This window comes from Cupressus sempervirens, chromosome 3 (genome assembly GCF_028749045.1).
Source record: "Cupressus sempervirens isolate cs-2001-9-10 chromosome 3, ASM2874904v1, whole genome shotgun sequence".
Classification (NCBI taxonomy): domain Eukaryota; kingdom Viridiplantae; phylum Streptophyta; class Pinopsida; order Cupressales; family Cupressaceae; genus Cupressus; species Cupressus sempervirens.
In genome coordinates, this window is record NC_143120.1 from 769,563,991 (window position 1) to 769,582,544 (window position 18,554).

Sequence of the window (18,554 nt, forward strand, 5' to 3'; positions counted from 1 at the left end):
GACCTCTGGATCTTTTAAATTTGGGATTAGGGCAATAAATTTTTTGTTAAGTTATTTAAGAAGTTTCCTTGTTGTGAAAAAGTCGTGGGCCATCCAAAGGAGATCCAACTTGATAACATCCCAAAAGTGCTGGAAAAATGCTGGGGGGAAAATGTCTAGTCCCAGGGATTTATAAGCTTTCATAAAGAACACAACTCTTTGGACTTCCTCCTCAATCACCATTTGAGCTAACTCTTCATTCTCTTCAGCCAAGATCACCATGGGCATGGAATTAATCAACCATTGCCTATCCTCCTTCCTGAAGTCTCTTTGCTCTTCCAAATAAGAGTTTTTGAAATAAGTCATCACCCAATTCCCTATCTCTTCACATTTATTAAGCTTCACATTATTATCATCTTTGATATTATCAATAGTATTTCTCTATTTATGAATTGAGGCTGATCTATAAAAATATGTTGTATTCCTATCACCCACTTTGAGCCATAACACCCTGGATCCCTACTTCTAGTAGGTCTCCTCTCTAATCATCATTTCCTTCTAGACCTTTCTATATTTATCCTCCTTCTAGATAATATTATCCATAGCGAGGCCTTCTGCCATAGCTTTCTGAAGCTCTTCTAACTTTCCTTCCATCTCCACCTTAGTTTTGAAGATGTCACCAAAATATCTTTTCTTCCAAGGTAGCACATTCCTTCTAACATTCTCTAGTTTAATAGAGAGTCTATACATAGCAGTCCCTTCGACCCTAATCCTCCACCTCTCCACCACCCTAGTACTAAAGTCAAGATGGGATTGCCACATAATTTCATATCTAAAAGTTTTGGGCCCCCCTCGGAATCTTCTTTCCAATTAAAAAAGATAGGAGTGTGATCTGAGACCATCCTAGGTAATCCCGTGAGAGAGGAGGAAGTTAAACCTTCCCAGCCAGCTAGGACCAAAATTCTACCTAGTTTGACTTGGATGAGATCAACACCCTTCCTATTGTTCTACCATGTGAACTTCACCCTATGCATCTCCATATCCATTAAATCATTATTATTTATGAAATCAGCCAAATCCTTCATGCTTTCATTAAAATCAATCATTCCTCCAACTTTCTACGATGGGTACAAAGGTGAGTTAAAATATTCCATACAAAAGTTATTTCTATTTCAAGAGAGGAAAATAGATAGCTCCTCTCATAGACTGTGTCTTCCTTGTCTTGGATTAGGAGCATACACATTAACAATATTCCATATCTTATCACTCTTCCTATGTTCAGTTATTAGATAGAATTTAGAATTATGAATTAAACTTCCATTACCAACATTCGGGTTCTAGAAGGTGGCCACTCCTCTTGAGGCTCCCTCCACTTCACTATAATAAAAATTAGCCCTTGGCCAAATATAACTTGCTATACTCTTCAAATTAATCATAGTCATTTTCACCTCCTGGATAAGCAAGATATTAGTTTTCTGGTTAGACAACTGCTGTTTGAGTGCAAACTGCTTATGAGGGCTATTCAACCCTCTCATGTTCCATGATAGAATAATCATTTTCTACCCTTTTCTAGCGACTCCAAAGTGGGCTACCTGCCACTTGCCACCTCCCTTTCCATCTACTTCATTCTTCTACGATGTTTCCTTGACTTCCCTACATCCATCTTTAATTCCACTACCATCTTAGACTTCTTTAATACCCTTGTCTGTCTTCTCTGAGTTTGCCACTTCCCTTCTTATCCTCCAGCTAGACTAGGGGATCCACCAACTTAGTTAGCAGTTCATCATCATTCCAGAAAAGAGCTCTAGCCACCTCCCCCTCTGCCAATTCTTTCACCTCTCCTTCCTTCAAGGCCATATCAATGTCCTCTCTAAAAACATCCTCAATCACCGAGTTCCTTGAAGGGGTACTAAGGAGTTCCTCAATACCTTGTAGAAAGAGTAGAGATTCTTTGACCAAGGAAACTTCCCCTTCCTTAAAACCCCCCAACTCCGCTTCTAGCACACAAAGCTTTTTATTATCGTGCACTAAACAAAACTTCTCCAAATTGGTGGGACTCCAACTCTTCCATCTTAACCCTTCCCACCTCATTTTGAGGGTTATCTTCTCACTCCTTCCTGGGTGGGGATGTCTTCCCCTTCACTCTCTCTACTTGAGAGTTAACATTCTTAACTTCTAGCTCCTTCCTAGGTAAGGGGGTCACCTCCTTGTCATCAAGTTCTCCAACCCCTTTAGCAAGAGGTGCATTTACCTCCTCCCTCGAGTCTAGAGGAGAAGCCCCCGCTTCCTTTTCCCCCACTATCTCCTCCTCAACCATCTTATTCATCTTTTTACAATCTATAATAAAATGCTCAAATGACGAGCATTTATCACAATACAACCCCACATTTTCATAAATGATGGGTTGTACTTTTTTACCCCACTTCAAGCTTAGCATAATAGACTCGAGTAAGGAAGTACCCATAGCCACATTCACACTAAACCTGACAAAGACCAAAGTTGACCTCTATAAGGTAACCATATCTATAGCAACAAAGTGCCCAAATGAGTTACTAATAGATTTTGGGATCCTCTCATCGAAAAATTGAGTGGGAGTCCCAGTAGCCTAACCTAGACAGGTGTCATCCTATTCAATTCCTTTGCCGAATCTAACGCTTGATGCCACTTAGCCACCACTAGGCTATGTTTCCTGTATAACCAAGATTTGATCATCACAATTATCATACCTTCAGCTACTTTGAATTTGAAGCAGAATAGAACCCCCAACATGGCCGAAACCATCACATTCCCCTTCAACTTCCACCTTTGACTTACCCACTTCCTGACCATCTCTATTGATGGGCAAAAGGAAACAAATCTACCAATGAGGCAGAGCTTTAGATTGGTAGATACACTATCTACCAAGTTGTTTGCGATAACTATTTCCACCCACTCATCACCGCTGATCACTTTGGGAGCTTCCAACAGTTTATGAGCTGCCTTCTCTCCAAGAACCACTTCCTTCAAACCTTGAGCCCTTGTATGATTTGTTTTATTCTCCTAGCCCACCATCGAAACCATTGACTCCATCGATACCCCCGCAACAGGACAATCAACATCAAAACTTTCTTGGGTTACCCCAGTTGCAGTCAAAATGAGTTACATGTTTGGGTAGAGATCCAGGATGAGGCTCAGTCCCTTGGGGCCATCCCCACTCATCCAAATTCAAAATACCAATTGAGCAGGAAAGAATGAAAAGTTACAGAGCGAATCTTGAAATGGTCTAAAATATTATATTAAACTGGCTTTAGTGTTAGAATGATTGTAAATTTATAGTTTTTCTATTTTCTATTTGGGTTTAGACTTTCATTTTAAAAAATGATTATCTAGTTCTTAGGATGCATTAATGTATATACTATCTTTCTATACTATAATTTATGTATTGACATATTTTAGGGTTTGGATAGCCATTTTCTTCAATTCATAAGATTGTGGTATAATTTGTAGAAATGAACAATGTGACTTTCAAATTTCAAAAATGATTTAATAGTCTAGTTAATTGAATTCTAATTAGCTATTATGTACTAGTTTAGGGATACTAATATTGGAAGGTTGATCACTCTACAACTCACTCCATCAAATTGTAGGACCTCATCAATTTGGAGGCCATCCGAGAGGTGGAAGGCCTACTCCTTGCCACTTGATATTTACTGTTGTACCTTCCCAACTGCACCTATGAACTTAACTTCTCTAGGTGGTGTTTCACAAGAAATACCAAAAAATCCTCTACATAATTCACGTTCACAGATCTCTACCACTCCACGAATGTTTTCCCAGGCTTTGAAGAATGAAACGGTTATACTAGATGGAGCAAAATTTGAGCACATGAGGCAAGGATGTGGCATCAACGAGCAACAAGGAGGATATTTAGGTAAGGTTTCCTCATCCTCTTCTTGTGTCATTGTTCCTAATATGCAGATGAACAAAGTAACTAAGTATGAAATTGTTAGGCTTAAGGATACAATCATTTTCCTAGCCATTCAAGACCTTAGGAAAGTTTTGGAAAGATCTTACATCAATGGCTAGCTTCATAATAACTTGTCCAAGAAATTAGGTTTCTATTTCTCACTCCTTAGAATGATCCAACATTGTCATTTCCTAATTTTTAAAAGGACCCCAAATCCCAAAAAAATGTTGTCAAAAGATAGTTTTGGAATATTGGCTACTCGACCTTTCATGCAATCCCTTGGTCCCTAGATGCCACTAATGGTGAAGTTTTAACACTCTCATCGCCACGGTGGATCTTGATAGGCAATGTCCCCCCAGTTATTTGGAACCTTACACCTCAAGCCTTGGATCCTATTGGAAAAGTTATTCGTATGGAAAAATCTTCCACCTTGCTAACACATATTAATGTTAGGGTCTTAATTACCATGGACCCCAGAAAATATCTCCCCAAAGACATCTCTTATATGATCCTTGGGCACCACTATGTCTATCCCATTTCCTTCCTAGGAGGGATTAATTCTTGCTTTCTGTGTAAAAGAGAAGGACACATCAGGAAAATATGTCATCTTATAAAAAAGTCAGATCCCCAAGCCTCTGATAACCACTAGTCTGGCCATAATGCCTAGTCTAGAAGAAGTGGTGTTATTGCCAAAGGCAAAAATTTTCATTCTAATAAGTCGTCTACCCTTAATATCAATTCACCTTGTGTATTTGTTGACACATATGTCGAATTAGGTACTTTACAAGCTCCTTTCAAGGATCCAAATGAGGTGGATCCTTTTGTATTTTACAAAGAACCTCTTGCTATTGAACCTCCCTTGCCTTTCCTTGAGTATCTTAGGTTGCAACCAAACAAACCAAAACATAGAACCATGAATGCATAAAAAATTATTTTGGAGAGAATAAAAAACTCCCTGACACAAATTCAGGAGAGAGAACAAGAAATACCTAGTCCTTCCCCCCTAGAGGAAGTGAATGAAATTTTGATTGGTAAAGATATTGACTCCAATTGTGAGACTCCAAAGCCTTTCCTTCCTCAAAGTTTCTCTAATATGGAACTTACTCAAGATAATAGTAGTGATGGGTTGAATTCCATTATGGAATCATATGAATCAAGTGACAAACTCAGTAATTTTGATCTGGTTGTGATCCTAGCTGAATCGGTCACCCCCTCCTTTTGGAAACTAGTAAGACCTCTTAGAAGATTGGCTCTGAAATTAGGATACTATGTGAGGAGGAATCTCAAGAATAGATGATGGAGGAAGAAAATGAAAATACGAGAAAATCTTTGAACTCAAGTGCCTTTGTGTTTAATGATAAGAAGGTGATTAGGAGGCCAAGGAAAGGATCTATAGAGAAGAAGGATGATCTTATTTTGGATGAGTCTGCCACTAGGGAGGAAGAGAAGATAGTTAAAAGAAAAAGAGGGATATTTTTGATGTCCTGCACACTATCTAAGCCTTCTAAGGTCTAGACTTGGGTGAATTACCTAAATTCTTCAAGAGATTTAAGTCCCCTAAGGATAAGTCCCACCATTCCTCATAATTCTAACGGCCAAAATTGTTTCTTGGAATGTGAGAGGGCTTGAATCCCTTGATAGAAAGTATGTGATTAAGAGAATCCTAAGAATTCATAAAGACATTAATTTCCTCATGCTCCAAGAAATCAAAAGCTATTGGCTTTGAATTAGACATTGCCCTAAAGTGCATCTAGAGAGATGTCACCCCACTTTTTACCAATCACCCCAGAGGGAGGGGAGGTACTGCCATCCTCATTAGCCCCAAATGGAAAAATGCATTAGTTGGATGGGGGGCTTCTCCTTGTAATAGAGTAGTCTAGGTCACTTTAAATCATCCAGGCAAAGACTTTGGAATATGTTCAGTATATGCCCCAAATGACCATTTGGATAGAATCACACCATGGAATTGGCTATCCCACCTAAAATATATTCCTTGGGTCTTGGTAAGAGACTTTAATATGGTTGAAAGACAACAAGACAATGTGGGAAAATATTTTGGATTAAAATGATTAAACACCTTTTGTTTGATCCCCTCACTTGAACTAAGAATGTACATAATGGCCTCTAGTACACTTGGTCCAATTATCATAAAGGGAGCAAAAATATATGTTGCAGACTAGATAGATTTTATGGGAATAGAAACACCTTTAGTTTTAAAAACTCCAAGGAAGGATCCAGTGTCTTGGTTTATCCTTCCACTTTATCTGGTGACTACCCCATTGTTGCTACCATATTTTGGCTAAACCATCTACCTGTTGTTAGTCCCAAACCTATTGGATTCACTCTCAATACATCCTTGCTCAAAGACCCTAATGTAAATGCTACCATTGTAATGGTAGGATGGTTTAACCATAGTATTGTCAAGCACCCCAAGGCCACCTATAGGTTGACTACTATGATTAGCAGTTGGAAGAAAAAAAACCAAAGATATGAGAAGGGAAGAGGTTCAACTACATAATACCCTACTAAGAGAAGAAACAAGCCTTTAGTCAGATCTAGGTAACATTACCCTTCAGTCTATTTTGTCCAAATATTTCTTTAATCTAATAAAAAACAATGAAGCAAGAGATATAATAAATATCATTAGAGAGGATGATAAATTGATTGAGGAGAATAGTGAGATTTTGAAAACCTTTGCAAATTACTATAAGAAGCTATTTACCTTGGAGGATATTGTCTCTAATATGGAATGAGAGAGAAATAGAATTGGAAATCTGATCCTAGGAAGAGTTTTGAAACAAGACAAAGAGAAGTTGGAACAACCCATCTTGAGAGAAGAGATTATCTTTTCTATCTCCTAGACCAGATGGAATTTAGGTAGAGTTTTGCAAAATCCACATTGACTAGATATGACATGAACTTCTCCTTGTGTATGAAGACACCATGGAATATGGTTCCTTAGGCACAAAAGATCAAATTAGGGATGATCAAACATATTCCCAAGGATGAAGATAAGACCTAGTTAATTAAAAGCTGACACATCACTCTCCTCAATGTTTCATATAAGATATTGGCAAAAGTTCTAGCTTTAAAAATCAAATATATTCTTCCTTATGTTATCAACCTTACCCAAACTAGTTTGTTAAAGGTAGATATATCTTGCTCAAGAACTTAGGACAAAATTCAACCATGTTCCTCATAGACTATGAAAATGCATATGATAGGATAGATTGAAAGTTTATCAAACTAGTACTAGAATGCTTGGGCTTTCCAGAAGGCTTCATTAAAATGATGCTTGTTCTAATGGTAAATGCCTCTATAACTATGGAAGTGAATGGTTCTAGATCTGACCCTTTCCCCTTATCTAGGTCCATCAGGAAAGGGTGCCCTCTGGGCCATTCTCTTTTTGTCATTTCCACTGACAACATACACTATATCTTAAGGGACGAAACTCTATCTCCTAAAGTTAGAGGTATTATTCTACATAACTCGGAGGAAATATGTAATGTACAATTTTCGGATGATACCTTCTTACTTATTGAACTATCAGAAGAGAACATCTTTAGACTTAGTACTAAACTTGATATCTTATGTTAGACATCCAACAATAAAGTATCAGTTTCTAAGTCTATTATGCTAGGCTGAGATGAACACCCTCCTAGATGGTATAGTTCATTTGGTTTTTTCTGGGGAGACCCCACTCACATAGTTAGGTATTTGGGCATACCACTCTCTATTTCACCTAATCTTAATGCAATGTGGGATTGGATCAAAACCAAAATTGAGAGTAAACTTTGTTAAGTGGAATAACAACTATTTATCCCTTGCTAGCAGAGTCCAAGTTTGTTAGGAAATCCTATCAGCCTATACAATGCAATACTCCTCAGCATGGCTCTTCAACCAAAACCAAATCAGCTATGTTCAAAATATTATCAGGGATTTCTTGTGGTCTATTGGTAGAGAACTTAGAAGGAGACATGTTTTCAAGTGAAATTAGTGTTCTATGAGGAAGGAATTAGGCAGGCTTGGGCTTAAAGACATAAGATGGCAAGGCATGGCTCTTGTGACCAAACATATTGCTAAATCGACTAAGGGCAATGAACCCTAGAAGGTGCTAATGAGAAATAATATTTCTCATGAAGTCCCAATCATGGGGAAGTCTTGGAAGGATCTACATATGCATGACCTCCTCTTAGGTAAGTTAAAAGTCAAGGTCTAAGGTTCAATTGTATTTAAACATATTTGGAAAGTATGGGAGAAGGTGGGGATTTGGGTGTTAAGGCCTGAGATCTTAAATAACCAAAACAAAATTTGTGGAGAGAAGTCACCTTGGTGGAACTTGGAAAATAATGGAAAACTCCTTGCTCTCTTGAAAGGATGCTCAACCAAGTCATGGTACAAAATGAGTATTAGTAAATTCAGTGACCTTGTTTATGGAGGTAAGCCGTGATCATGGGATGACATTTATCTAGTTTCAACTTCCCCCCTCTTATAAAGGACTTATTTTGTGCTTAAGGATTCCTAATAGAAGGTCAATCTCCCAGTGGAATGTGCTGAGGAGGTTGATAGAATTCCCCTCTTGTATTGGCCAAATGGGTCTACTCTTTTTGCAACTAAATGTAAGTACCTTTATAACTTGTTGTCAGATAGCAATGAAATCTTGGACTCTCTTAACTATAAATGGTCCTATCAATTTGAATCCAACTACTAGTCTAAGGTCCTTTCCTCTATCTAGAACTGAAATTTTGAGCTTAAAATCTAGTGCTTCATTTGGCTAACCCTTCTCCATCGACTACCCTTGTTTAAGCTGAATGGGGATCCTTATCCCTATAGCTTTTTCTCTCAACCCAAGTCTATTATACACCTGTTCTTTGATTGTAACTTTTCCAAATAGATCTAGGGATGGTTTGGTATCAAGTTCAACCATAAGTTCCATATTCTCCATGTTTTTTTTAGTAAAATTAATGGTATCCCTAAAGAGCTTAACATCTTCTGGGCTACTCTTTCAACTTATTTACTTTGGTTTATTTAGTTAGCTAGGAATGATGATGTATTAAGAGTAGGAATAAAATCCTAATTGAGTCTCTATGGAGACTCACAATGCATAAAATTTCCATGTAGGTGATGATCAACTACAGGGTAAAGATGAATCAGATGATGAGGATTACCAATGCATGTACCAAGATTCTCAAGAAAGAGTGTATCCAATTTGAAGTAAACACCAGTGACAAAGAATCATTCAACTTTGACAAAACATTCAAAGACATGCTTGACCAAATTAAATTAAGGAAGGAACTAGATGAAAAGGATACTACCCTCCGAATTGACACCAACACAACTAGGTTGGTTATTAGTAGATCAAGGATGAGCCAGTTTGTAAATACATTGGCAAGAAACTTGGAAACATTGAACATGATAGTGGTAACTTAGAATGTTGTTGAATTTAATGAAGAAAGACTATTGTGCCTAAAGGTCAGTGCCATCCTTGTTGCTCCAACCTTTCCATGGAAAGAGCCAATGAGAATTCCTTTCACTTTATATTTGTGATGGGGATAAGAGACTTAGATGGGCAGATGGACCCCTCCCATGTGTTGTATGGATTAGATTGTTAGTTGTATTTCTATTCAAGTTTTTGGTATGTGGTATAGATAAAATCTTGTTTTATGTGAATTTTGTGTTTGGTCTGATGTTATAAATGGATGATTTGAATAGACCACAGATCAAAAACTTTCTGTTACCCATTCTGTGATGGTTTTGATACTTATGATTAATCTTGTTGTACTGGACTCCTTATATTTAATAGAAAATTCTAGTTATTATATACCACTCTTACATAGTTAATATAACTTTTGATTAGGAAGAGTATAGAAAATGGCACCACCCATTACTTGACTTGCATTTATTTAATGCTCATCAATCCTTATCTAATTAATTTTATAAATTTAGCAACATTCCAAATTTATTTCTTACCACTACAAGATTATAGAGGGACATATATACATATTTAGTGACTTCCCAAATTATTCATTTCATTGCATCTACACACTTTGAAACATTAGATGTATGTTAGGTCTTAGATGCATGCTAGGTCCTTTGCATTACCTTTGGCAACACATTGTCATGGTATTTTTATTCATCCATATTATTTGCAACTATTTCTATCAAGTCATTGACATGGTAGCCTAGGGAATTGTCACAGTGAAAAAAACCTTCCTTAAACATTTTTGTTGTAGGTTGGCATCCAAACACATCTTCACTTACAAGCACAAGTGAATCTCAATCAATAATTTTAGATGGGTAGCTCAAAATTTCTTTCACATGAGACTTAGGGTGGGGTCTCATTGAGTGGGCTTCCTATAGGTGGCATTGATATTTTTTAGGACTATTATAAAGTAATGGTCCCATGAATTTTGTGGTTCATTATATGCTAAAAAATTTAATCTCTAAAATTTATAGAAGTTGACGGTCTCATGGATTGTATTATTTGGCATGTTGATTAATAAATAGAAAATAATTAAAAAAATAAACTTGATAGTTTTGAAATGCTTGACAATTATGGAATAAAAAAGCCTCAGATAGTGGATCAATTTCTAGCTCCCCACTTTTCAAATTGCTTAAATTTGTAGTCCTAAAAAGTAGAGCTTTCTATTCTAATTAATCATGTAGTAATTTTTATTTTTGTTCCATGAGACCTCCAAATCCTTAAGAATAGATCCTGAAGCCCCTGAATGGGACCCTACTCTTTGATTAAGAATATATGAATTGAATTTCAGTCATTTTTGTATTTGATGAATTCAATTTAAAAAAAAAGAATGATCCAATTTAGATTTCACCATCTTTCTTCTATGCCATTCAAGAATTTTCTATTTCAACATTTATTCAAAAGTTATGATCAAAGCTTAGACAACTATCTAGCAATTACAACAATCAACAAAATCCTTTTCATCCTTTTAATTCCCCCTTTTATAAAAATCATTAATATTTTTAAATGGAATAATTGCATACCTCAACAGTTTTCTCCACTCAGTTTATTTTATGTTGGTTTTAAGTATAGGTATCAAATATATTATTTTAGCATCTAATTTGACTATTTTGGTTGATCTATTGATCCAAGGTTCATTGCAATACTTATTTATACCACATCACTCTATTTAAAATTTATTTAACTTGTCAATGGGATTTTGGTCTAACAGTGAAGTTGAATGGTTTTGAATGAGCCTACCGAAGATCAAGTCTTGTTGAGTGCATGGCTCCACAAATTTTGGCATAGACCTTGATTTATATAAATTCTTAGATGATACCTTTAGTTTAAACCTATAAAGTATATTTTAGGTCTTATTAAATTGAGAGTTGGCACAACAAGCTAGTTATTGGCCACCATACCAAGACAACTTTTAATTTTTAAAATTTAAAATTTATTTTACTTGAATTTCATTGGCTTATAAGTTTGGGTCTTATAGGAGAGGATTTTGAAGAAGCACTACCCAATATTTTAGAATGAAAATATGAACTTTTATAATATGAAAGAGGCTTGTAAAAATATTTTGTTATTTAAAACTATTAAATGAATAATAATATTTTTTAATGAATATTATTTATATAATATTTTTTTAATAATATCTTGTGATTATATTTTATGAATAATATTTTTTCATTTAAATAAAATATTAATATTTTAAGGTACAACTTAATTAGTTATAGTAGTACGATGACATTTCTATTTAATTAGATATTAATTTTTTTTCCAAATATTTAAATATTGAAATAAAATAATGATTTTTAATCTTCCTAAATTAAAAATCATATTTTTAATCTTTCTAAATTAAAAATCAGATTTTTAATATAAAAATATTATTTAAAATATTTAAAATATTAATTTAATATTAATAAAATTATATTAAATTTATCAAAAATTTAACTTTACTACTCTATTTATTAAGCTATTTATAAATTACGGAAAATACATGCCATGTGGCAATTGTTTACAAAATAAAATATGATATAAAATACAAAATAATTACTCAAAATCAAATACAAGAAACTCTAAAAAATTCCATGTATTAAAATATCTATGAATTATGAGATTTATTTATACTATTTTAAAAATTTCAATTTTTTTAAAACCTTACCAAACTTAAATCTAAATAAAATATAATATCCAATTTAATTCCCTTCAAAAATTACATTTCTTTTATACATTTTTCAATTTCATTATAAAAAGATTATTAATGTCGATAGGGTGGAGTGGGAGAGAAAGGGTGGAGTGGGAGGGTGTGAGTGTGTTAATGTTTGGAGTGGGAGAGTGCGAGTGTGTTAATGTTAACTTTTATCTTTCGAAGTGAAATTTGCCAACTAATTTTTAATAAATAGAGATAAAAGAAATATAAATAGTTTTGAGTATAATAAATTAAATTTTATTCGTTACATTTTATAATAGATATCGATCGACATTTCTATCTATAAACATTATACAACGAAATAGATAAAGAAAGAGCAATTAGTGTTGTGCTCAAACATCAAGCATAGAGGAAAGAATAGCAACAATTGTTGTACCAAATTTAATATGAATTAGACGAGCATTAAGAAAAAGAAAATCCTTCATTAAAATGTTTTAAACACTTGTAAAGAGTCTTATCAACTTAGGTCATGAATTTCAGATTCTATTGATTCCATACAAACGTGGTCAACCAGCTTCTAATTGCTTTTCAAAAATATGTTAAACATGAAATGCACCCGCTATACAACGGTCAAGCTTGTGAAATAAACATGAAATACTTTCTGGTACAATGAAATAATTGTCTTGGACAAATGGCTTTGAAAATGTTTCACACATGAATTTTTTTTCTTATTATTTCCCATCTCTCCACCGAAAGTAATGTTGAAAAAGTTGGTATCCTCAACTGAAAAATGCTCAAGAATTGCATGCAAGAATTTATCTGATAATAATCAGCTTAAGAATTAATCACATAAATGCCATAGTTATTATTATTACTATGTATATAGTACCTCATTACCGTCTGAAGCCTTTTCGCTTTGTCCTATTTATCTTTAGTGGGAAGGTGGTAAATGGAGTACACTTCATTACTCTTCTAATTAACAAGTATTATGTTTGGGGACCAATTTACATTTACTCTTGTTACATTTTTAAAATAAAAATATTATGTTTAAATTTAGTTAATCCTTTCAGTAGAAGAATGGGGGAAGTGAAGTGGTGTGACTGTTTTAATGTCAAATTTTTAAAATTAAAAAATAAAGGCTGACTAATATTGAATTAAATGAACCGTCAAAATTTACACATTTCAATATTTAAATTTATAAAGAAGATAGAGTGGAGCAAAGTACAAATATAGTACAATAAAAATATAAATAAGGTAAGTTTATACAATCATTTTAAATTTGAAAATATGATATTAGAATTCCTAGCTTAGATATTAAAAGTTGGGCCAATGTTAAAAGTTGATATCATATATTTACTTTTCATAACTATTCTCTTACATTGATGTGCATTACAAAATTAAATTTTTGTAAATTTAATACATCTATTCCACTACGTCCAATATTCATCAATTTAAATAAACTGATGAAATTTATTAAAAGTTAATAATTGATGGTACTTTTAATCGTGTTACTATTGAAAACTAAAATTTAATATATCTACTCAAATGTTTCATAATTTCTTCTTCCAATGTGTATTAATACTTTCTCTTCTTAATTTATTGGTAGTTTTATATGTTTTACAAATCTCAAAATGAAATTATTTAATATTAATATGGGATGCTCATTCTTGAAATAAAATAATTATAAGTTATAAATATTTTTATGAAATCAATGTAAAGAATTTTTCTTTGTTAGTTTTGATATTCAACATGTATTCAATATTTACATATATTCAACTTTTAAAAGAACTTTTAGGTTTACCTTGGATATCTTTTTCCAAATCTTAATCTAACTAGATATCTTTTCATTTGATGTTTTATATTTTTGTTAATAATTAAACAATAGAATATACAACAAAATACTTAATTTAAATAAATATATAGTGCAATGTATTTATTTAAGTAAAAACATTTGGATGATATTAAATCTATTAAATATTTAAATTAATATATAGTTCAATATATTTTATGTTTTATTTTATTATGAAACATTACTAATTTAAATTCTATTACTTTTAAAGTTATCACATTCTCATTTTTCAAGAATGTCTCACCCAAGACTAAATTTTGGAGGATGAAGAGAAACAAAGATAGTATCAGAGAGAATGTGCTCAGAATTATATGAGACAATGATGTAAACAAATGAATAATGCCCTAAGAGGGGAAGCTACAAGTCCTAAAAATGAAGAGAAACAAATAGAACACAGAGAATATACACAAAATTATATGAGACAATGACGTGAACAAATGACTAATGCCGAAATAGAAGAAGAAAGAAATCATCAAAACCAACTTGATAATTTCCACAACAAGTCAAATTGTGATATTGCTATTAGGATTTAACTGCGTGATTTTGAGTCAAAGACATGCCAAGCATAGGACAACTATGATAGTGGAAGGGATTGAAGAAGAAATGAGACAATATGCAAATGAGATGAGAACACATCATACACAAACATCTCAACATAATAAAAATATAGTGAGAAGACAAACAAAAATTGCTATGAACCTAGACAAGTTGAATGAAAGAGAAATACAACAAATACAACTATGTAAATGTGAATCGAATCAAGGACAAGCTCAATCTCATGAAAATGATGGGTTTAGTTCTAATGTGATGAATTATATGACAACAAATAGTGTTCTACAAACACCAACTAATAGAGTAAAAGATATAATGATGATTATATCATCATATCTTGCAACGGAGGTTGTATGGGTCCATGAAGGCCCTATTTGTCATCAATGTCGACAAGAAAAGAATGAAAATATATTTTTAGCATCAAACAACATGGATCCTGGTCCACAACCATTAGGACTTTCTAATCTAACACAAATAGAAGAAATGTAGATCTTGGACTTATAACTCCAGAAGTAAAAGAGATAATAAATGGAAAGCAAGGACAATGGTACCTATTGTGAGAGTGTTTCCAAGATTTACAAATATGCCTTCATGAAAGACATGAAAATGGGTTGATTTTTGTTGGTCAGAATTATTATTGTACAAGCCATTTCATAATATACAAAGAGATATTGGAGTAGATGATACAGTTACAATTATATCCAATTGGGAGTCCCTTAATTATAATCCATGACATAGGGATAGGAGGACTATTGAAAATGAATCTAAAAATCATGTTGAAACTCATGATGATTCTGAAGATGAAAATGAATTACCAAATAATCAAAATATAATTGAGCATGAGTGGGAGATAATATCAAGGCTACATCATGGACAAATGATGGATCTAATAGAAATAGATATGTTGGGTAGAAGAGATATCGACAAACAAAATCCACGGAGTGTAGAATATTGAGGAGAAAAATACATAAATAAAGCAATACATTTTATCAATGCTATGAAACAAAATTATTTACTCATACCTAAAGATATGATTATGAGTATATCATATTAAACTTTAGGTGTTGAGCAAAAGAAAGCACTTGATATTATTATGACACTTTATAATCAAGGTGAACATGTCATGCCATTACGTATGATACTTCAAGGAATAGTTGGATAGGGAAATCATATTTGATTCAAGCCATTCATCAATCTCTTTATAATGCATCAACACCACAATGTTCTCCCCTATTATTATTAGCACCAACTGGAATTGCAACTTTTAACATTGGTGCATCAACAATTCATTCAACTCCACCAATTCCTCTTACATATTTTTCTCACTCACAAGGCACAGGGCTCACAACTTTACAAGAATAAATTCAACATATTAGGTACATATTAATTGATAAAATGAGTTTTATTGGACAAAATTTGTTACAAAATATAGATTCAAGATTACATCAAGCTTTTCCAAAAAATTCAAATATGAGTTTTAGAGGAAGATCAATTATTTTAGTAGAGATTTGGGACAACTACATCCTATTAGTGAAAAACCACCTTATGATAGTAATGTTTGTGCAAAGTTATTATGGGAGGAGTTCAAAACTATAGTTACTTTGGATAAAGTATTCAGACAAGAAGGTCAAAGTGAAGACCAACAAAGGTTTCACAAAAAATTTACTCACTAATATAAGAGATGCAACTCCAACTATAGATGATTGGAATTTGTTAATGACAAGGATAGATGTTTCATTTCCCCAAAATGATATGGGGGAATTTGATAATAATATTCATCTATTTGAAAATAATAATAATGTGCATAACCATAATAGAAATAAATTACATTCACTAAAAAACTAGTTGTCCATAGCATTGCATCAAAAGAAGGTAGTACTAATCCAGGGGGAGGTGAAAATGATGAACTAGATGTTGAATTATTACTTGCTAAGGATGCAAGGGTCATGTTAATATCTAATTTATGGGTTGAAGTGGGACTTGTCAATGGAGCTTTGGGATACATTTGAAATATCATATACAAACCTGGAAATGCCCCACCAGACCTATCAACATATGTTATGGTTGAATTTGACAATTAATCTGAAATGCCATTTGAAGGTGGAACTCCAAAATTAATTCCCATTTCTCCAAAATAAAGAGGGTGCATTAACTATCCATAAATCATAGGAATTAACACTTTCTAAGGAAACAATTGACATTAGACCAAGAGAAAAGATAGGAAAAACATTTGTTTATCATGAGTTAAGTCTTTGGATGGACTTCAAATTTCACCACCATTTTCTTATGATCATTATGAAAAGATGAAGATAGGGAAGCAACTTGTCAAAAGGAAAGAAGAGGAGGAAAGACTCAAATCTTTGGAAAGAGATTAATTGTATGCAATGTATATACTATATTTCAATATCTATAAAACATAATGGATATGACAAGCATCATGCTTTAAAAAGCATATTTCAGATTAAAAATTTAATTGATTTCAATTTTACATGTTGCATTACAGATGCTACTAGCTTAGATATCTTTATACATCTATCTAAGACACATTGAGAGATATCAATCTTGAGGTGCCTATAGGTAGGCGCCTCAAGATTGATATCTCAGGGCATGTTTTAGATAGATGTATAAAGATATCTAAGCTAATTTTACATTCATGGAAGAGTTTATAATACAATGGTAAAATTGTGAGTCTCTTATATGGGAGGTATTGGGTTTGAGTCAACTATAGTTAAAGTTGTGATAATACATTGTAATAAAGATAATTCAAATAATAGTTACCCAATTAAAAAATGCACCATTAATAAAAATAATTGAATAATCAATAAATAGTTACACACTTAACATAAAGATAATTTAACAAAGATTACCCTATGCATCTATATAAAATTAGGAATGAAAGTAATTATGACAAGTTCAAATTTGTAATAGTAATTATGACAAGTTCAAGTTTAGATTTGTAATAGTTACTATCAAATACTTAATACTTATCTATTATAAAAATTGAAATAAAAATAAAATAATATTTTCAATATTGACCCACTTTGAAAACTAACAACTTTGTCCACCAAAAAATGTTTGCAGTTTCCTCATTTAAATTGATCTCTCAATTCTTCATTCCCATATCAAAGGTAAAGGTGAAAAACATTATAAGAAAATAGGAGATTAAAAATAAATTAAAAATTTTCTTACTTGGCTTCAAAATCATAGTGTAGTCATAAGAAATTAAAGCTTTGAAATGTTGAAAGATTTTTTTAATAGTTTTTACAAAATCAAAACTAAAATAATTGCATATCCATGAAAATAGGCAAAGAAATTGGAATATGGAGGAACGAAAAAAGGGGTCCTATAACACAAAATATTTTAAACCGATGAGATTTTAAATAAATAATATTTTTATTGAAAGAAATAAAAAATAAAAATTTGAACATTACAAAAACTATTATTATCTCCAAAAGCTAAAAAAATAAAGCCATATAATTGGTGGTAATTAATTGACTAATTTGTGAAGTGACTCAATAAATAATAATAATTAATTACAACACATAATAATAATCAATCTTGGCTTAGAAACATAATAATTTTACATCTTATTATTATTCTATTTTCTTTGGTTAAAATTTACATTTAATTCTAAATTGAATGACATTTAAGAACAATTGTATCAATATTATCTATCAATAATATTTTTGGAAAGTATTGCGTATATATATTTTTATATATGCAATTATTTTTACAAACATTATTGATAAATTATTGTGCATTGTGGGAATCTCTTATTGTACTACTGTGTTCAGTTGCTCTGATTTTTCAATTAATTTGCACCAATCACGAATGACAATTTTTATGTAATTGACATGTTTCTAAAGTTTTTTAATATTTTGATGAATTTTATATATTCTAAAAAATATTTTTTCACCATTGTGACCAGTTGTTTCGATTTTGTGATATAGGACCCCTTTGTTCGAAGATAACTCATTTTTTTGCACAATTTTAGAAATGAATTAATAAACTCTATTATGTTGAACAAATAATTAAAGATATTAAGTATTTAAAAATAAAATAAAATATTCATTTAGTTTTTACAAATGCAATCATAATCTTTTAAATTTAA